A 22,376-nucleotide genomic window follows, 5' to 3' on the forward strand; every position below is an offset into this window, starting at 1 on the left:
CTATTTCAAATTCTGAAAGATGATGCTGTGAAAGTGCTGCACTCAATATGCCAGCAAATGTGGAAAATCAGCAGTGGCCACAGGACTGGAAAAGGTCAGTTTTCATTCCAATCCCAAAGAAAGGAAATGCCAAAGAATGCTCAAACTACTGCACAATTGCACTCATCTCACATGCTAGTAAAGTAATGCTCAAAATTCTCCAAGCCAGGCTTCATCAATTCATGAACCGTGAACTTACAGATGTTCAAGCTGGTTTTAGAAAAGGCAGAGGAACCAGAGATCAAATTGCCAACATCTGCTGGATCATGGAAAAAGCAAGAGAGTTCCAGAAAAACATCTATTTTCTGCTTTGTTGACTATGCCAAAGCCTTTGACTGTGTGGATCACAAGAAACTGGAAAATTCTGAAAGAGATGGGACTACCAGACCACCTAACCTGCCTCTTGAGAAACCTATATGCAGGTCAGGAAGCAACAGTTAGAACTGGACATGGAACAACAGACTGGTTCCAAATAGGAAAAGGAGTATGTCAAGGCTGTATTTTGTCACCCTGCTTATTTAACTTATATGCAGAGTACATCATGAGAAACGCTGGGCTGGAAGAAACACAAGCTGGAATCAAGATTGCCGGGAGAAATATTAATAACCTCAGATATGCAGATGACACCACCCTTATGGCAGAAAGTGAAGAGGAACTAAAGAGCCTCTTGATGGAAGTGAAAGTGGAGAGTGAAAAAGTTGGCTTAAAGCTCAATTTTCAGAAAACTAAGATCATGAGATCCGGTCCCATCACTTCATGGCAAATAGTTGGGGAAACAGTGTAAACAGTGTCAGATTTTATTTTTTTGGGCTCCAAAATCACTGCAGATGGTGACTGTAGCCATGAAATTAAAAGACGCTTACTCCTTGGAAGAAAAGGAGCAACCAACCTAGATATGACCAAGCTAGATAGAATATTGAAAAGCAGAGACGTTACTTTGCCAACAAAGGTCTGTCTAGTCAAAGCTATGGTTTTTCCAGTAGTCATGTATAGATGTGAGAGTTGGACTGCGAAGAAGGCTGAGCGCCGAAGAATTGATGCTTTTGAACTGGGGTGCTGGAGAAGACTCTTGAGAGTCCCTTGGACTGCAAGGAGATCCAACCAGTCCATCCTAAAGGAGATCAGTCTTGGGTGTTCTTTGGAAGGAATGATACTGAAGCTGAAGCTCCAGTACTTTGGCCACCTCATGTGAAGAGTTGACTCATTGGAAAAGACTCTGATGCTGGGAGGGATTGGGGGCAGGAGGAGAAGGGGATGACAGAGGATGAGATGGCTGGATGGCATCACTGACTCGATGGACATGAGTTTGAGTGAACTCCGGGAGTTGGTGATGGACAGGGAGGCCTGGCATGCTGTAATTCATGGGGTCCCAAAGAGTCGGACACGACTGAGCGACTGAACTGAACTGAAGTCTTTATATTACTTGGCCTCACTGTAGCATTTGACTCAGCTGATTACTTTTCCTCCTTGAAATAGTTTTACATGGCTGAATATATGTGTACCATCTTCCCCTGACTTTTCTGACGGCTCTTGAATTCATTCTCCTCTGCTGATTCCTCTTTATCTATCTGCCAATGGATTGAAGTACATCAAACAGGTGAAAATTCATAATGATATTACAAAATAACTCATTTAAAAAATTGAAAGTTTTTAGCACACCAAATAATTATTAGGAAACTGGTGAAAGTGTGAAAGTGTTAGTCGCTCAGTCATGTCTGATTCTGCAAACCCATCCACTGTAGTCCGCCAGGCTCCTCTCTCCCAGGTGAGAATACTGGAGTGGGTTGCCATTTCCTTCTCCAGGGATCAAACCTGGGTCTTCCACATTGCAGGCCGATTCTTTACTGTCTGAGCCACCAGGGAAGCCCCTTAGAAAACTGGTAGATAAATGTTTATCCTGATTTCTCTTCTCAAGCCAAATTTCATGGTAAAGTAATAGTTGATAAGAAAATGTTCCTTCTTTTATAAGAAGTCCCACTAGTAAAAGTAGAATGTTAGAGGTACAATATTGCCATTTTGTAATTCTTAATAAAATAATGGAGCTAGACGATATCAACTAATGGCTCCTAAAGCCAGCATGTGAAAGCCTGATGCACAACTTTGTAACAAATGGGTGGGCCTGAAATTGCTAATCAACGTTAAGACAGCTGGACAAATTGTACCTCTTAAAGTGACACAATAGTGTGCACGTACGCTCAGTCATGTCTGACTCTCTGTCACCCCATGGACTGTAGCCTGCCAGGCTCCTCTGTCCATGGGATTTCTCAGACAAGAATGCTGGAGTGGGTTGCCATTTTCTCTCCAGGGTATCTTCGCAATCCAGGGATTGAACTCATCTCCTGCATTGGCAGGTGACGATTCTTTACCCCTGAGCCACCTGAGAATCCATAGTAGGTATATGCAGCACTATCTATTAGGTATTTTTGCCCAAAAAACCTCAGACTCAAGCCTTAATTGAATCCAGATTCAGTTCTAACTACTAATTTAGAAAGTGGCATTTTGGGAATGTAGTTAATTAAATCAAGAATATTGGAATGTTTCATAGGAAATTATGATGGAATTTCTTCAGCAAATGTCACAGAGAAAGAAAAAAGGTATTACAGGTGTAAAGAGAGGGGAACAGAGTTAAGAAACACATTGCCTGTCTTTAGCTGGGCTCTCTAGAACGTAAAGGCTAAAGCCAGAATTTAGATGCCAACAGTCCCTTTGGGTTGTGCAAGCTCTGGTGATTAGGAGGGAAGAAAAGATAGAAGGAAGACAGCACACGAAGTGATGGGATGTTATCGTGCTGCCTCTGCCTTCACGTGAGTGGGGAAGACACGCAGCAGGTGACCCAGCACGGTGGGCCTGGGCTCGAGTTCTCCAGCTGGAGTTGGGGAGAAACCGCGCCTTGGATGGTCTGCTGAAGAACAGGAGGAAGTCTATTTGCCAGGTTCCCTGATGTCTCTGTTTTTCACTGGTCAAATCTCCCCTTTCAGGAGCCCAACTCATGCTCTTGGGTTGTTTCATCCATCTCTCAGGCTTTTCAGGATGTTAGATCCCATACCTGGTGGGCTGGTGTTTCACCCAAGACCCAGAGAGGCATGCCAGCTAAGAAGGAGAAAGGAAGGTAGCTGAGGGCATCTAAAAAGATGCTTAAGTTTGTGTCTTAAAACTGTTTATCCCTTTTCCCTGTAGGTCCACTCATACCTTCCCGATATACCCAGCTCTCAAACCACAGTGTGGGGATTCCCTTTTCCTCCTTGGGAACAAACAAAAATGTCCTCACTCCTATTTCAGGAAAGGTTCAGGTTCGATTAGCGATAGATTCTTCATCATCTCCTAGAAGAGGAAGGCAAGAATTAAAACAGATACCATTTCCCACTTCTATGGCTAATCTCAAGGCTGTCAGACAGTTTCTCAATGTTGCCACCAGGTGGCGCCATTGCACCACGCCGGTTTCCTCACTCCCCGAATAACGATTGTGGATACAGAACCAAATGTTATGAGATAATTGGTATAAGGAAACTTTGTAAAGTGTTTCCAATTAAAAGTATACTAATTAGTAAAGTGTTGTTAGGAAAGTGTCTGCTTGCAGAATTTTTAGGTTTTGTGGTGGGGTGAGACAGAAACAAAATACATTAACATTTTATTGAGTTTAAATGATTTCTTTTCATATCATGTCAATAGCACTTAGAAGATTATGTGTCTTTCCCTGTGCTAGGCCTTGGAGCTACAAAAACAAAACAGCAAAGCACTCATAAGCCGGTCAAGAAGAAAACACATTCAAAGGCAATTACAGTAGTCTGCCCAATATAAAGAAAAAGATTTTAAATAGATACTGGAAAGTGGAGAAGGACTGAGCTTCAGGGAGAACACTCCAGGAAGACTCTCAGATCAGATGACATCTGAACTGAGGATCATGTAATTAAGGAGAACAGCATAGGAAAGGCACAAAGGAACAGAGCGATGTGGATGGGTAGGTGACCTCCTATGAAAAATTCATCATTTTAGGGAGCATAAGGACACAGGCTGGGAATGGAGGAGGACAAAGATGGGGACTGAGACAAAAGTCCAATCACCAAGAACCTTGTGTGCCGTGTTAAGCAGCGGTGCCCACAAAGGCAGGCAGACAATGTTTACAAGGAGGGGAGCAGGCTGACATTTTACACTTATCTGTAGGAAGGGTCTTTGAAAGAACAGGCTCTCTCCCACTTGTTTTTGAAACATACTGCCCTCTTTGTCTGTCTTTTACCACTTTTATTTGTAACAGAAATCCAGAGCAATATTCCTCCCCTCATTCACAGGCCCTGAAATACTGTATGCTGAAAAAGCAACTGATATTTGGCTCCAGAGCCAGGCAGGAAACAGGAACTAGAGGCAAAGAGCAAAGTGGAAATCCCCTGTTCTAAAAACACACTGCTTTCGGAAATTGTCACGAAGTGACACAAGTGTTCTTCGGACCCTTTACTTTTTTCCAGAAAGGCAGAATATTCAGGGATGCCTCAATGTGTGATGTCTTCTTTAAGTTAATGGGAACCCTGGAAATATTTTAAGCAGAAGGGGGACATGGTCAAATTCACATCAGAAAAATTACGGTGGCATTTCTAAGGAGAGTGGGTTGGAAGAAACAATAGGAGAAGCACGGACAGTTGTTAGAGACTTGTTGAGTAGTCTAGGTGAGTGCTGATACAGATTGGAATTTGGGCAATAGAGAGGGGAGGAGAGAAGCCAGAGTTGTACATACCACATAAAATATTCAGGCCTTGGTGATGAACTGATGTAATTTGATATAATCAGGTTTGTATCTACCATCTTGCTGTTTGTCTATTTGGCCCGTAAGTTTTATGTTCCATTTCTCCCCATTTCTTATCTTCCTCTGGAATACCCAGACACTTTTAATTTTCCATTGTTTTCTTTATTGACTTGTTGTTCAGTCACTAAGTCTTGTCTGACTCTTTGAGACCTCATGGACTGCAGCACACCAGGCTTCCCTGTTCTTTACCATCTCCTGGAGTTTGCTCAAACTCATGTCCATAGAGTCATGACTTATTGGCTATGCGATATTTTTCAGTTCAGTTCAGTTCAGTTGCTCAGTCGTGTCTGACTCTTTGCGACCCCGTGAACTGCAGCACGCCAGGCCTCCCTGTCCATCACCAACTCCCGGAGTTTATCTAAACTCAGGTCCATTGAGTCGGTGATGCCATCCAACCATCTCATCCTCTGTCGTCCCCTTCTTCTCCTGCCCTCAATCTTTCCTAACATCAGGCTCTTTTCAAATGAGTCACCCCTTCGAATCAGGTGGCCAAAGTACTGGAGTTTCAGCTTCAACATCAGTCCTTCCAATGAACATCCAGGACTGATCTCCTTTAGGATGGACTGGTTGGATCTCCTTGCAGTCCAAGGGACTCTCAAGAGTCTTCTCCAACACCACAGTTCAAAAGCATCAATTCTTCGGCCCTCAGCTTTTTTCACAGTCCAACTCTCACATCTATACATGACTACTGGAAAAACCATAGCCTTGACTAGACGGACCTTTGTTGGCAAAGTAATATCTCTGCTTTTCAATATGCTCTCTAGGTTAGTCATAACTTTCCTTCCGAGGAGTAAGCGTCTTTTAATTTCATGGCTGCAATCACCATCTGCAGTGAGTTTGGAGCCCAGAAAAATAAAGTCTGACACTGTTTCCACTGTTTCCCCATCTATTTCCCATGAAGTGATGGGACTGGATACCATGATCTTTGTTTTCTGAATGTTGAGCTTTAAGCCTAACTTTTCACTCTCCTCTTTCACTTCCATCAAGAGGCTCTTTAGTTCCTCTTCATTTTCTGCCATAAGGGTGGTGTCATCTGCATATCTGAGGTTATTAATATTTCTCCCGGCAATCTGGATTCCAGCTTGTGTTTCTTCCAGTCCAGCATTTCTCATGATGTACTCTGCATAGAAGTTAAATAAGCAGGGTGACAATATACAGCCTTGATGTACTGCTTTTCCTATTTGGAACCAGTCTGTTGTTCCATGTCCAGTTCTAACTGTTGCTTCCTGACCTGCATATAGGTTTCTCAAGAGGCAGGTCAGGTGGTCTGTATTCCCATCTCTTTCAGAATTTTCCACAGTTTCTTGTGATCCACACAGTCAAAGGCTTTGGCATAGTCAATAAAGCAGAAATAGATGTTTCTCTGGAACTCTCTTGCTGTTTCCATGATCCGGCAGATGTTGGCAATTTGATCTCTGGTTCCTCTGCCTTTTCTAAAACCAGCTTGAACATCTGGAAGTTCACAGTTGATGTATTGCTGAAGCCTGGCTTGGAAAATTTTAAGCATTACTTTACTAGTGTGTGAGATGAGTGCAATTGTGCAGTAATTTGAGCATTCTTTGGCATTGCTGTTCTTGGGATTGGAATGAAAACTGACCTTTTCCAGTCCTGTGGCCACTGCTGAGTTTCCCAAATTTGTTGACTATTGAGTTCAGCACTTTCACTGCATCATCTTTCAGAGTTTGAAAGAGCTCAACTGGAATTCCGTCACCTCCAAAAGCTTCATTTGTAGTGATGCTTCCTAAAGCCCACTTGACTTCACATTCCAGAATGTCTGGCTCTAGGTGAGTGATCACACCATCGTGATTATCTGGGTCATGAAGATCTTTTTTGTACAGTTCTTCTGTGTATTCTTGCCACCTCTTCTTAATATCTTCTGCTTCTGTTAGGTCTATACCACTTCTGTCCTTTATTAAGCCCATCTTTGTATGAAATGTTCCCTTGTTATCTCTAATCTTCTTGAAGTGATCTCTAGTCTTTCCCATTCTATTGTTTTCCTCTATTTCTTTGCATTGATCAAGTTTGCTCAACTCATATCCACTGAATCATGACGTATTGGCTATACGTTCTTTTTATAATATATGTTGGTTATTACAGATTATTGGTTATACATTAAATTTTACATTGGTTATTGTGTACATTATTTATATATTTTTAGTGATTACACTAGGGATGAAAACATTCAAACTGGACTTTTAAAATCTCATATATATTTTTGATTTTACCATTTTCCTTTTTTCTATTAACATCAATATCTGGGTCATCTGTGGATTCAGCTTTTTCCGCTTAATTTTGGATATTTTCTTGCTTCGTTACATATAAACTGATTGTGTACCAAATGGCATGAATAAAAATGTAGACAGAGCCCCCACCGGAGAAGGTTTTCCCCGCTCCTCTCTTGTTTAGTCGCTAAGAAGAGGGAATGAGGGCTTATCAGGGTTTGCGGAAAATTGAAGCTGTGTTGTAGTTTGCCTGTGTCCCGTTTTCTCAGAAGGAACCATTCTGTTCTTTACAGCAGGTGTCCCCAGCCTCCATAATCTACTGTCTGATCTGAGGTGGAACTGATGTAATCATAATAGAAATAAACTGCACAATAAATGCAATATGCTTGAATTATCCTGAAACTGTCAAACACAGTTTTTTGTAGCTTGGGGGATCTTAGTTCCCTGACCTGAACCCTTGGCAGTGAGAGCGTGGAGTCCTAACTACTGGACCATCTGAGAATTCCTTGTTTTCAATTTTTAAAATCAACATGTAGACAAAGCAGAGCTTTAAATATGGTAGAAATGGTGTTGGACAGCCCTTAGCAAGCAACCCCTTGGGTAGCAGCAGAACTTTTATGGGTTCTTAAAGAGATGAAATCTGACCAGGAAGGATGTAAGTCTGTGTAATAGTCATGTGAAAGTTTCTTTGTCTTGGAGGGAAGGGGCTGGAGTTAGGATATTAATGATGTGTTTCTGGAGGCAGAAGCCTCCAGGTGAGAAAATTCAAGATTCCTCTGAAGTGGTGTGGTCCTCACACATTCTTTAGAGATAAGAAAGGCCCCGGGAAGCTGGGTTCTCGCTCCCATCTGCTGTATACTTTGCCCCAATAGCTGGACCATATTCTTTATCAGAGTTAAGAAAATGCTTACTGTCATAGCAAATAATGTCTAAGTATTTTATTTTTGCTGATCTACTAACCAATGGGGGTTTTGATTCCTCGCAATAAAAAGTTTCATGTCAAATATTAAACACTGGAACTTCCCTGATGGTCAAGTGACTAAGACTCTGAGCTCACAATGCAGGGGCCCAGGTTCGATCTCTAGTCTGGGAACTAGATCCCACACACCTCAACCAAGACCTGGCAGGGCCAAATATATACAAATAAATAATAAATATTAAACATTGTCAAGTCACTAACAGTTGTCCTTTGAAGAAATGTACTCATTACCCAAATAGTACTTGTTCATTATAAAATTGGAAAATGCATGCAGAGAAAACAAATATTCACCTATCATCTACTCCTGTAGACTCACTTCTTTCCACTGCTGTTTGTTGATCACTATGGAGAGCTTATTAAGAATCCACATTTCTGGTCTCTAATCTAGAGCTGCTGGGTTAAAGTTTCCCAATGTGAAGCCTGAGAATCTGTGTTTTAGAAATTCTGGTGCAGCAAGTTCACTAATTTGAAACCACAAATCTAGATAGAACCACTGTTAACATTTGGTAGGTTCTACCATTTTCTCTGGAAGTAATTTTATTTATTTTTATAAAAATTTGAGATACTATTGTGTAGTACCACAGAACCTCAGTCCCAGTTAAGCCAAGTTTATTGTTTCATAATCGAAAATTCCAAGGTTGGTTCTAACTTAGAGAACTACTCAATCCAGGGCATCTGATACCCGTACCATCTTTAACTTTTTTTTTGAAAGTTCAGGCCTTTTCTCCCTTAATGACTCAAGGAAGAAAAAGTGCAGGAATTGCTCTCATTAGTCCATCTTTGATGATGTGCCAAGCAAATGAGGAGCTTAAGATTTGGTCCGAGTCACTTCTTTGGCCTCCGTGGGTTGGAGTCAGCACCACTGGAAACACATGGAGTTGTTTTCCTACGAGAAAGGGAATTCTGTTAGTGGAAGAAAGCAGGCATGGGCATGTGCTAATAGGACAAAAGCAACATGTACGCAACCCACTGCGCAGATGGCACTGCTTCCTGCTGCTTCCGCCTAATATTGTGTGCTCATCACTGTTTCACGTCATCAAGTATTCTTTGAAAATCTGATATCTTAGTACCACTTAATATTCTACTTAATATGAGCAGTGTTATCTATTGCCGCAGTACGAATTAACCCAGAATTTAGCAGCTTAAAACAACAAACTTATCAACTCACAAAGTGTCTGAGGGCTTCCCTGGTGGCTCAGTGGTAAAGAACCTACCTGTAATGCAGGAGACTTGGGTTCGATCCCTGGGTTGGGAAGATCCCCTGGAGGAGGGCATGGCAACCCACTCCAGTATTCTTGCCTGGAGAATCCCATGGACAGAGGAGCCTGGCGGGCTACAGTCCGTGAGGTCACACAGAGTCAGACACAACTGAAGCGACCAAGCAGCAGCAGCAGTGGAGCATCTGAATGTCAGGAATCTTTGAGCGGCTTAGTTGGGTAGTTCTGGCCCACGGTCTGTGGGGAGGCTGCAGGCAAGCTGTGAGCAGCAGCTTCAGCCCTCGAGGACTTGACTGGAGGCTCCTCTTCCAAGCTCAGTCACATGGCTATTGGCCACAGAGTGATCTAATGGAGAGAGGAAAGTGGAGAGAAAGACAGGTAATGCACCCTTACCAGGACTCTCCCTCTTTCCTTGTCTCATTCTCAGGTCACGTGCTCCTGCTTCTGGCATAATCTCTGAGATAGACTCCTTGTGCCCGGTGCTTAACTCAAGGTCTGATTTCAAGAGCTGCTGCTGCTGCTAAGTCGCTTTAGTCGTGTCCAACTCTGTGTGACCCCATAGATGGCGGCCCACCAGGCTGTTCTGTCCCTGGGATTCTCCAGGCAAGAATACTGGTGTGGGTTGCCATTTCCTTCTCCAGATTTCAAGAGAATACTAAATAAATCAGCAGGGTTTTATAATTACATAGCAATCATCCTGTTGAATTAAACTGTGAAGTCCCAGGAAAGACCAAGAACTCTGCTATTCTGTGAAATAGGCGGGACATGGTATACATTCTTTCTCTTACTGTGCTTTTTTGATCAAGAACCATCACTTCCTTGTTTCCTTTACTAAACACATTACAGCAAGCTGCCTAATAAATGCTATTAGAAAACTTTGCTTTTCAGATAAGAGTTTTTTAAAGCTATTTACTAAAAAATTTGCAAGGGTATTTTTTTCCTCCAAGAAAAAGTAAGTAGCTGAGATTTACCATATGTAGCATCTTCTCTTGAGAAATCAAGGCCTCTAGTTCCTTTGGCAGGAAGGGTCACTAGCAAAAGAGACACTGCTATGTAAACAAGGAGGGTTTACCCTCCTTGCAGTCCTCATTGGCCCAGATGTAGAACATGCCAAAGCCACTCAGTGTACTCAGAACAATTTTCAGCTTGCTGATGTGTCAACAAAGGACAAAGAACAATCTGATGTCTCCTGGGCTGACTATGAACCAACCACTACCACTTCATGTAGAATCCAATTGCTTGGGAAATGGCTTCAAAACAAATCTCAATTACAGGGAAATGGGGGGAGGGGATAGATGACACCAGTTCCATCAATGCCGCTCATCCTCTTTGTACATGCTTTTATAAACTATGGCTATACCTGACTTTATGCAATAGAAACCTATGTGAAAAAAAAATTGAATACAACAACATGTTATCACCGTTTAAAATCACCAGGTGGCGCTAGTGGTAAGAACCCACCTGCTAATGCAGGGGACATGAGTCGTGGGTTCGATCCCTGGGTGGGGAAAATCTCCTGGAGAAGCAAAGAGCAACCCACTCCAGTATTCTTGCCTGGCGAGTCCCATGGACAGAGGAGCCTGGTGGGCTACAGTCCGTAGTTTCGAAAAGGGTTAGACATGACTGAAGCGACCTAGCACGCATGCACATGCTTATCACTAAACTCAAATTGTACACATTAATTATGCACAAATTTTCCTATGTATAAAATTTAAAAAAATCACTATTAAAAATGGAAGATGTACATTTACTCATGCAGAGACAGGATAGTTTCAGATTTAGATTTTATCCTTATTAAAATTTAAAATATCCTCATTCAAATTTATTTAAAATATCCTCATTCAAAAAGGATGCTAGCCAGCCTCCCAGAACAGCTGTTGGTTAAAACATTTGTGTCAGAACTAAACTGAATATACAATTCCCAAGGGATTTGGTACAACTACAACTATAATTTACTTTTACTCAATGTACATTAAAAGGTTAAGGTGAGATCCATATGAAAAGTCTAATTTTTAAACGCTAAATATTTTGGTGAAGTGAGGAATACTTCTATTGTGTAAGGAACCACTCTGATTTATGTTTATGTTTTTAAAATATTGGATTACCTGGTGAGTCACAAAATACCTATCTAACTAAAATGAACTGACATAACTTTAGCTAAAAGTGAAAAAACCTTGGGAGTCTAGTAAGTGTTTGTAGCATTAGAGTAGGCAAATGAAGATACAGTGTTTTTTTTGAACTACAGTCTTAAATATCTTAGACTTCTTCTTTTTTTCACTACATTCAAAGGTGCCTTTAGTAAAGGAGCCTTTAGTATCTGAAGACCCCAGATTAAGGCTCACTGGTTTAGATTACTTTTCTATTGCTTAGAATTCTCTCTGGGTTGTTTGGTGCCAATCAAGTCTAAAGTGAAAGTGAAGTCGCTCAGTTGTGTCCAACTCTTTGCGACCCGTGGGCTCTAGCCCACCAAGCTCCTCTGTCTATAGGATTCTCCAGGCAAGAATACTGGAGTGGGTTGCCATTTCCTTCTCCAGGGGATCTTCCCAACCCAGGGATCGAACCCAGGTCTCTCGCATTGCAGGCACACGCTTTAGCCTCTGAGCCATCAGGGAAGCCCCATCAAGTCTAGGGCCCTGGTAATTCAAAATTTTCACCCTTCCAATGCCTGACTATCTGGTAACCTAAGATCATAAAGTAGCCTCAGAGAGAGGGCCCTGACCACTGGGAGATGAGTTCATAGCTAAGTCCATACCAGAGGTAACTCTTTACTGGCAGATTCTGCAGAGAAAATGATTAGCATTTTTAGATTGAAGTTCCCCTTTGTGAGGTCAGAGTTGGCCTGTCTGCTGCTCCTGCCTGTGCTGGGGGCTGATCAAAAGCTGGCGGTAGATCATACAGAAGCTTCAGGCTTGGGACCGAAATTCTGGTCTTTCTGCTTTCCACTCTTTCTTCCCCCAGGCCTGCCCCCGCCTCCCCACACTCCCACCCCCACCTTAGCCACTCCACGCACACACCACACACATATGTGGTCTTTCTCCAGTAGAGGGAGGTAAGACATCAGGAGCGCTCCAAATGCAGTCCTCAGCTTCTCTCTGTCTCTCACACACGCACTCACGCACGCACACACACTTGTGCTCTTTGTACAGAGGAGCAGGAATAGACCCAAGAACATGGTTTATTGAGCCCACATGTATTGTATGAAGTGCTTTCTCATTTTTGACATTTAATGATTCCAGCTGTGGGTTATACCTTGAGAAAACCTAAATATTAGATGTGCTCCCTTCTCTTTCCAATCTTTTCTTACTAAAAGGGCTAAATGTTGGATTCACAATTTTTAGAGTGAAGTCAGGTTATCTTTCTCTAATCTTACATGCAAGATTTTTAAGTAATTGGCTTTGGTCCTTAAAATTTGAGGGTTTTTTTCCCCCCTTCCAATCCTTCCTTTAAAAAATACCCATTGGAAAGTTTCTTTTGCATTTTGGGTAAATTTAGGACACTAATTTAAAAAACTTGTGAGTGTATCTTGGCCAATAGGGCAGCAGCTGGAATTCCAGTGTAAAGCCTGTCTGTGGGGCAGAGACCATCTTTCAGCAGCTGCTGTTTTTGTTAGCTCTCTGACTATTGACAAAGAATCAGTTGCTGTCATTTGATATTGAATAGTTTTCAGGGTTAATTTTCTTCTGCTCGTCTCTCATATTTTTTTTTAAAGTTTCGAGTCAATGTATGGGCACATTAGACCCTTGTCATTCCCAGGGAGGATGCTGAGGTCCCAGGAGTTCTGCTTCCTTCCCAAGGACAGCTCTGCTGTGCTGTGCCTATCACTTTCGGCGTTCTTCCTACTGCCCCTGAGTCCCCTGTGTTCCAAGTTCAGATGCTTGAGAAAGAACGTGATCAAACAGCCAAGAAGAACTTAGAGGTCAGAGGTCGCTGTTCTGCTCTGGCTTGGATCCACCTCCCCAATGGGACCTTAAGTTTGGCGGGCCTCAGAATTACTAAAGACGTGAAGCTAACTGGCCTTGGCCTTCTCCTCTTCACAACAGTCCTCTTTCCTCTGGTTCCTAAACACTCCAGCTTTCTCTAGCAATCTGAAGTTCAATGACTGAACCGTGATGTGATTAATGATAGTAGTAAGTAGCATGGAGTACCTCCAGCGCTGGGGGCACGCTCGAGCTATATTAGATACTCTCCTGTTTACTCCTCAGGGAAACCTATGAAGATTATTATGCTAATTTATTGGTGAAGAGGCTGAGGTTCTGTGAGGTTCAGCTGCTTGTCTAAGATCATTCATCGATTAGAGTCTGGATTTGATTCCAGACTTTGAAGTGTGTTCCCTGCAGGACACTGTGAGAAGTGTTACCTTCCTTGGGGATTGCAGGACAAGTACTCGCACCCGGCACATGGAATCCACTAAGATATGTGTTCCATCCAGGCTGTGCCATCGTGTGGAAGTGTGACAGGGAAAGTCTCCTAACCTTTAGAACACCAGCGTCCTCCTCTACAAGGTGAAGGTTTCAGCCACATCTTGGGCCCCTGCTGTGCCAAGGTTCCCTCGAATCTAGTCACAGGGAGGAAGGAGGCATTGCATCTGTAAGCTCCTGGGAGAGGGGAAGGTTAAATAGTGGAGGGGGAAGCTGATCAGGTTTTCTCACAGCTTTGGAGCATGGGTGCAGGCTGGACTCTGATAAACTGCACGTGTAGATGAATGATGTGCCTGAGGCAGACTGGGGACAGGTCTGACCGCCTTTCCAGTTGTCCTTTGGGCTCTAGTTGGTGGAGTGAAAGCTGGAGGCCCTGTTCTGAGTCCCCATCGTCTTCCCTCACCAGGTCTTTCTCCTCTTTAGGCCACCTGGCCTTGAGCTGAGGTCCCTGCAGGCTTCAGTAACCTTCATGTGGGAGTCAGCAATGCCAGGGGCAGGGTGTAGGTGGGGAAGGAAGGAAACAGCTGGGCTCTGGGCTCCACCCAAATGGATTCCTCTCCTCGCCACTGGGAGCCAGACCCTTCTGCTCCCTGGAGCCTCATGTTCCTGTGCTAACTAGATCCTCTTCTCACCCTTCCCAGCACTGCTTGCCACCCGAACTTCTCCAGGGCAGTGCACTGGGCCTACCTGTACCTAAGCTCCCTGAATCCATCCATACAACTAGCCCAGAAGCACATTTTCCTGAAGCCTGTGTCCCCTGCCTGTGAGCTGCTCTCTGAACACCCAAATAACAGCAAAAGCTGTGACCGAACCAGATTCCTTTGCCTGATGTGCAGCAAGCCAAACACTGAGATGCTGAGGTTTGCAGCAGAGAAAGAGTTTACTCATGAGACAGTCAAGCGGGAAAATGGGAAAACAAGTCTCAAAACCCCTTGCCGAAGGTGAGGAGCTTGGGCTATCTATGGGATAAAGCTGAGCCCTGGGGAGTGTGGGGGAAGGTGATTGGAAATAAGAAAAGGTGAGGCAATCATTGTCCTGCACAGCTGAAACTAATCAAAGCCTTTCCCCTGGGCTACATGTTCAGAAAATGGTGATGGTCCTGAGGGTGAATTTTGAACCCTCTGATGTCAAAATGTCATTATTTTTGGAATGGATGCACAAATAGCCAGTTGAACAGTTGGTGATCTTAACCAGTCCTAACTGGCTCAAGCTCAAACTAGACACAGCTGACTCAAAAATGTTCCTGAAAAACAGCTTGGCAAACAGGCTACGTGACACTTGGAGGAGTTTTGTTTTGTTTTTGCAAGTTTTTCCTAGCCAAAATTAAAGGGAGCTTGATCAGTGAAGGCAGGTTACAGGTTTACCATTAAACCAGAATCCATTTCTGGCTGATAATTACATTCTGTTTCAAAGCTACTATTCGTTGAAGGTCTGTTAATGTCCGAGGAATTTTTTTTTTTTTTTTTGGTCTGAGGCATTTTAATAGCAGCCTTAGGTAGTTTATCTAACTTGATTTATCCCTCATCACCCTGTGAGTCAGTTAGCATTACCCCATTCGCTTTTGAGAAAATTGTTGTTGAGAGTTTGAGCTGCACAGTTACCCAGCTAGTGAAAGGCAAAGAGCATAGTCCTATCCGTTTTCCTGATTGAAAGAAAAACTTTGCTTTCCCAAGGCTGTTTATCATGACTGTGCTTTCTTAACTAAAACTTAAAGTGTGCCTCCTTTTTCTAATCAATATTTTTTTCAAATTGAATTTTATACTTGATTTACACTGTTTTGTTAACTTCTGTTGTACAGCTGCTGCTGCTAAGTCGCTTCAGTCGTGTCCGACTCTGTGCTACCCCATAGATGGCAGCTCACCAGGCTCCCCCGTCCCTGGGATTCTCCAGGCAAGAACACTGGAATGGGTTGCCATTTCCTTCTCCAAAGTATGAGAGTGAAAAGTGAAAGTGAAGTCGCTCAGTCGTGTCTGACTCTGCTGTACAGCAAAGTGATTCAATTATACATATATGTACATTCTTTTTAATATTCTTTTCCATTATGATTAAATCAAATCCCTTATGATTATACAGTGGAAGTGAGAAATAGATTTAAGGGCCTAGATCTGATAGATAGAGTGCCTGATGAACTATGGATGGAGGTTCGTGACATTGTACAGGAGACAGGGATCAAGACCATCCCCATGGAAAAGAAAAGCAAAAAAAGCAAAATGGCTGTCTGGGGAGGCCTTACAAATAGCTGTGAAAAGAAGAGAAGCAAAAAGCAAAGGAGAAAAGGAAAGATATAAGCATCTGAATGCAGAGTTCCAAACAATAGCAAGAAGAGATAAGAAAGCCTTCGTCAGCGATCAATGCAAAGAAATAGAGGAAAACAACAGAATGGGAAAGACTAGAGATCTTTTCAAGAAAATTAGAGATACCAAGGGAACATTTCATGCAAAGATGGGCTTGATAAAGGACAGAAATGGTATGGACCTAACAGAAGCAGAAGATACTAAGAAGAGGTGGCAAGAATACACAGAAGCACTGTACAAAAAAGATCTTCATGACCCAGATAATCATGATGATGTGATCACTAATCTAGAGCCAGACATCTTGGAAAGTGAAATCAAGTGGGCCTTAGAAAGCATCACTACAAACAAAGCTAGTGGAGGTGATGGAATTCCAGTTGAGCTGTTTCAAATCCTGAAAGATGATGCTGTGAAAGTGCTGCACTCAATATGCCAGCAAATTTGGAAAACTCAGCAGTGGCCACAGGACTGGAAAAGGTCAGTTTTCATTCCAATCCCAAAGAAAGGCAATGCAAAAGAATGCTCAAACTACTGCACAATTGTACTCATCTCACATGCTAGTAAAGTAATGCTCAAAATTCTCCAAGCCAGGCTTCAGCAATACGTGAACCGTGAACTCCCTGATGTTCAAGCTGGTTTTAGAAAAGGCAGAGGAACCAGAGATCAAATTGCCAACATCCTCTGGATCATGGAAAAAGCAAGAGAGTTCCAGAAAAACATCTATTTCTGCTTTATTGACTATGCCAAAGCCTTTGACTGTGTGGATCACAAGAAACTGTGGAAAATTCTGAAAGAGATGGGAATACCAGACCACCTGACCTGCCTCTTGAGAAATCTGTATGCAGGTCAGGAAGCAACAGTTAGAACTGGACATGGAACAACAGACTGGCTCCAAACAGGAAAAGGAGTATGTCAAGGCTGTGTATTGTCACCCTGCTTATTTAACTTATATGCAGAGTACATCATGAGAAATGCTGGGCTGGAAGAAACACAAGCTGGAATCCAGATTGCTGGGAGAAATATCAATAACCTCAGATATGCAGATGACACCACCCTTATGGCAGAAGGTGAAGAGGAGCTAAAAACCCTCTTGATGAAAGTGAAAGAGGAGAGTGAAAAAGTTGGCTTAAAGCTCAACATTCAGAAAACTAAGATCATGGCATCTGGTCCCATCACTTCATGGCAAATAGATGGGGAAACAGTAGAAACAGTGTCAGACTTTATTTTTTTGGGCTCCAAAATCACTGCAGATGGTGACTGCAGCCATGAAATTAAAAGACGCTTACTCTTTGGAAGAAAAGTTATGACCAACCTAGATAGCATATTCAAAAGCAGAGACATTACTTTGCCGACTAAGGTCCATCTAGTCAAGGCTGTGGTTTTTCCTGTGGTCATGTATGGATGTGAGAGTTGGACTGTGAAGAGGGCTGAGCGCCGAAGAATTGATGCTTTTGAACTGTGGTGTTGGAGAAGACTCTTGAGAGTCCCTTGGTCTGCAAGGAGATTCAACCAGTCCATTCTGAAGGAGATCAGCCCTGGGATTTCTTTGGAAGGAATGATGCTAAAGCTGAAACTCCAGTACTTTGGCCACCTCATGTGAAGAGATGACTCATTGAAAAATACTCTGATGCTGGGAGGGATTGGGGGCAGGAGGAGAAGGGGACGACAGAGGATGAGATGGCTGGCTGGCATCATGGACTCGATGGACGTGAGTCTGAGTGAACTCCGGGAGATGGTGATGGACAGGGAGGCCTGGCGTGCTGCGATTCATACGGACATGACTGAGCAACTGAACTGAACTGAACTGAACTGATGATTTATCATAGGATGTTAAATATAGTTCCCTGTGCTATACAACAGGACCTTGTCTACCCATTCTGTCTACAAGAACTTACGTCTGCTAACCCCAGCCTCGTACTCCATTCCTTCCCCAGGGTCCTCTCCCTTGGCCACCCATCTGTTCTGTGTGTCTGTTTCACAGGTTCGTTTGAAAACATGCCTACTGATCAGATATCATGTGCAGTGGGGCCTCTAAGAGGACATGTAAGGTCACGATTGTCTCAAATGAACTGGGACTATGTTGGCATCCATATTTCACAACTGCCTCTTGTTCCATCTCCCACAAGCCCCAAGTTGGAGGATGAGTATCAGCCAGCCATTAGGAAGGAAGGGACATGATGAAATAAGTCATCCCAGTCAGGCTGCTGTGTTGGCCGAGTTGTGTTTTGTTTTACTCTGGGTGAATCACGGAGTAGCTTGAGAGATTTCCGGTTTTTCCTGTCAGTGTTTTTAGAGGGATGTTAGCATGTGCGTGCATGCTAAGTCACTTCAGTAGTGTCCGACTCTCTTCAACTCCATGAACTGTAGCCCCACCAGGCTCCTCTGTCCATGCCATTCTCCAGGAGTGGGTTGCCGTGTCCTCCTCCAGGGGATCTTCCTGACCCAGGGATGGAACCCCATCTCTTAACGTCTCCTGCATTGGCAGGCAGGTTCTTTACCGCTGGTGCCACCTGGGAAACCTGAATGTTAGCATATGCTATTGCTAATCGGACCAGCATTCTTTTCCTCTTGAACAAGGCACCCAAAGCCCCAGTTTTCCAGCATGTTCAAAGCCCTCCTCTGTCTGCTCTCTTGCCAGTGCAGCACTGTGGGATTGCCTGCTAATTTCGTTCTCCTCTTCAGTAATAGACTTTGTAAAGGAAGGTGATTAACACAAAAGAAACCTCAAGCTGGGGTTTCTGGCTGGGAGGATTTTCTGATTCCTCTGAAATCACACACCAGATAGCCTCCTCCTGCTTCAGGTTGAGTAAAGTGAATCCTGGGCTTCAGGAGAGCCCTCCAGGTGGGGAAGAGATCGGAGACCCAGGAATGCTCGCAACTCCCCACCCCTTCTCAGCTCTCTTTTGGCTTATACCTGAGGCAGGTGGCCCAGACCCTGAGGGGTCTTAAAGTAACAGCGTGATGGTCTGCCCACTGAGATTGCCTTCTCTGGATGGACGCCTGGTTTCTTTCTGCCGCAGACTGAGATCCATGCCCCTCCACTTCCTGTTCTCTCTGGCCGCTGGGCTCCTCTTTCTCCCCTGTGGCCTGAGAAAGAAGACATGGGAAAAGGCAGGGTGATGCCCTGGAGGAGCTGGAAGCTCTGCACTTCTCACTGGGGTAGGGAGGGGATATTCTGAGGATCTTAAATATTTGGGAATCTGAGGGTAGAAGAAAGGGTGTGGAAGAAAAGAAGACATCAGTCAGACGTATAGGATCTGGAAAAAGAGGTCACTGCAGTTAGGGGACCCGTGTCCCAGGCCTGGTGAAGGGGGTGATACCTGCCCACAAGGGTGCCTTCAAGTCAGTAGAAAGACTTTTGATTTTAATGTTATACCAAGGTACTGACTTAAGATTTGTTAGTCTTCCACTGCATGAAATACTTGAATTTTCTCAGTCATCTTTGCTGTTTATTCATTTCTGAGCACCTTTTAATATGGGTGAGAGAAAGGATGTGAACACACTGCAGCCCCCACACGCAGGTACATTTACTCCTAATAAACCACCAAGACCAAGCTCCTGGTGGGCATGGATGACCTGCCTTTGGTCAAGTCTCTGAGGCTGGGTTTCCTCCTAGGAAAGTGTGGGAGAACATACCCACCTTGTTTTTCATATACGGCTGTTGTGAGGATTCAGTGGGCTAATAGATTATTCATTTATGTTTTTCTCAACAGATATTTATCAAAAGCCTACTCCGTGCCCACCCTCCTCCAAACTTTGGGGGTTCTCAGTGAACCAGAAAGACGAGAACCCTAATGTCAATCCATTTACATTCCATAATACATCCATGGTTTTCAACTGTTTTTAAATTAAAAATTAAGTCATTTGTTATAATCTTACCTGGAAATCCAATATGTAAAATACGTAGAAAGGAAATAAGATCAGGGATTAAAGTTCTGCCTGTTTCTCTCAGCCCCAGTTTCCCCAGTGGACTTTGGGAGTACTGTTTGGAGTGCTTCTAGAAATTTCTTCACATTCACTCAGCGTGTGAGAACTCACTGACTCCCCACTTTGCAAATAGTGTATGGGTAGGGCCACCCAGACCCCTTATGCTAGTGAGTCTAGGAGCAGAGGGAGCCTTCACCCTGGGCCTGCAGAGTGAAAGGAGGGCGTAATCATTGGTGAGAGCTGCTGAGATTTAGTGAGAGCTGCAGCCAAAGGGGAAGCGGCTCACATGGCTTCAGCAGAGGGACGCAGCCGCTGCTGGACCAAAGCCAAGCTGGAAGGGGCTCTGATTTCTGCTCCTCCCCTTCCCTTCTTCCCTCCCATTTCCTGCCAGTGTGCTCCAGGGGTGGAATCCATCCAGAAGCCGGAGGCAAGGAACCCCTCCTGGTGCAGGCACAGAGCAAGGCGGGGATGGGTGGGGAGTTGACCTGTCACCCCTGACAGTGCCCTGCACTGTGCCAGGCACCCTGTGAGGTGCTGCATATAGAAAATGGGTGAGCCGCAGCCCTGTTCTAGAACACAAGTCGGTAGCAACTCCAGAACAGTGTGATGAAGACAAGCGCTGGCTTAGAATCATGTCCAGGTGAAAATCAAATGACAGCTCAGAAACAATCTAGAAGCTGGAATCCTCACACATAGTTCAACTTCTATGCACCAGTAGCCTCTGGACCAAAACCCACATTGCTAATTGATGCCTTCTTGTCTGTTTTTCTGACAGAGTCCTGCCAGGGAAAAGCAGACCCCTGATCCTTCAATATTCAGCGACCTGTTCTCCTTGTCAGTAAAGACTGTTTTACTAATAGCATTAAAAGCTGTCTCCAATAACATAGTAGTAAGAAGTAGAGACAGACTCCCACGGCACCCCCACCCATGTGTCATACCAGCTCAAGATGTTCTGTCATCTCAGAGGAGGCAAAACGGCTGCAACTGTGCAAAATATGATAAACCACGAAGCAAAATAGTACAGGACATCTGCTCCTTAAATAGTGAAACCTGAGCTGCAGCCTTATGGGTTTGGCAAACATGCTGTGTGTGTGTATCATTCTGAACACTGAAGATGAATATAAACTATATGCACAGGCTCCTGCATTAGATATTCCTTTCCCATCTCAGTTAGTCTCCATCAGAGAGTAGAAGTGGGGATGGGTATGGCAGGACCCCTGTCGCCCAAGCACTGGTGACCCCTCTCCTGCAGTGACTGGCTGAAGGCAGATCCCAAGAAGCCCCAGGGGGTTGCTGCTTCCCTGAGCCCACTGAGGGAGCACCTGCTGACCAAGAGTGGCCAAGAAATTTCATCCTAAATATTGTAGCTCAGTCTCAAATTGAAGTTCCACTGGGATTGTTGGAAAAAATGGAAATAAATTCTTAGAGGAATGAAAAGAATTGGTTTTGGTCAGAGAAGATCTGTTGATGTTTCTAAATGCCAGCAAACACGTGGCCAAAACATCTGAAAAAGACTCCGAGATTCCGTGATTCTGATGTGATTTTTGGAAGAATTTCAAACTAAGTCATTTTGCTAGCTGACCCTGAGCACCAGTTCTTTAATGAAAAGGAAAAAGGACACATATTTTGGCAACATTCTTCCCATGGCTGAGCTGGCCTGAGCGTCTGGGAAGGTGGGAAGGTTTCAGTGAATTCTGTGGGCTCCTCTGCAAAGCAAAAATCGGACAGAGGTGGCGATTGTGAATTCCTTTCTGAACAGCAATTGAGACCAAAAGAGCAGAAAGTTCAGTTTGGAACACAGGCTGTTCTAGTTGATTTTGTTCTCAGGAGCTGCTATTTCCATTCACCCGACTGAGCTTTTTAAATGTGCACAATAGAGAAGTGATTCAGCTGGGAGGGTGGGGAGGGGAGCCCCAGGAGGTGACAACAGTGTACATGTTGTTCAGCAGACACACCAGCACGACCAGGGACAGGAGGGGTGTCGGCCGGGTTCTCGGGCTGGTGAGGGCTCTGCTTCGCTTCCGTCCTGGCTGCTCCCCGTGAGGAAAGCTGTGGCTCCTCCTTGTCACCAGGGACTTGACAGGAACGAGGTGTTCCACGTTCCCGAGGAAAGAGTTCATGAACCTGAGGTTCCTTAGCAAGTAACGAGAGTCAGCATGCTGAGAGTGTCAGGCTTGTTGATTGTATTTTCTGTGACTGTGTAAATGGTCCTTTTTTTTTTTCTTTGAAAACTGGAGGTTTTAAGGGCCAGTTTTATTCATGGAAGGCTTCCCTGGTGGCTCAGATGTTAAAGAATCCTCCTGAAATGCAGGAGACCCGGGTTCAGTCCGTGGGTCGGAAAGGTCCCCTGGAGAAGGAAATGGCAACCCACTCTGGTATTCTTGCCTCGAGAATCCTATGGACAGAGGAGACTGGTGGGCTATAGTCCATGGGGTGGCAAAGAGTCAGACACGACTGAGTCTAAGACTTTATTTGTGGAAAACTGGCT

At 44.1% G+C, this 22,376-nt stretch overlaps 1 long non-coding RNA gene across 1 annotated transcript; it reads right to left on the reverse strand.

Moving 5' to 3' along the window:
- Window positions 1-8,627: 8,627 nt before the first annotated feature.
- Window positions 8,628-10,264, reverse strand: LOC121816771 (uncharacterized). Its single transcript, XR_006056455.2, has 3 exons — window positions 10,224-10,264; window positions 9,250-9,597; window positions 8,628-8,921 (listed from the first exon to the last, which is right to left on the reverse strand). It is a non-coding gene; the product is annotated as an uncharacterized LOC121816771 (long non-coding RNA).
- Window positions 10,265-22,376: the final 12,112 nt, after the last annotated feature.

This window comes from Ovis aries, chromosome 16 (genome assembly GCF_016772045.2).
Source record: "Ovis aries strain OAR_USU_Benz2616 breed Rambouillet chromosome 16, ARS-UI_Ramb_v3.0, whole genome shotgun sequence".
NCBI classification, from domain to species: Eukaryota; Metazoa; Chordata; class Mammalia; order Artiodactyla; family Bovidae; genus Ovis; species Ovis aries.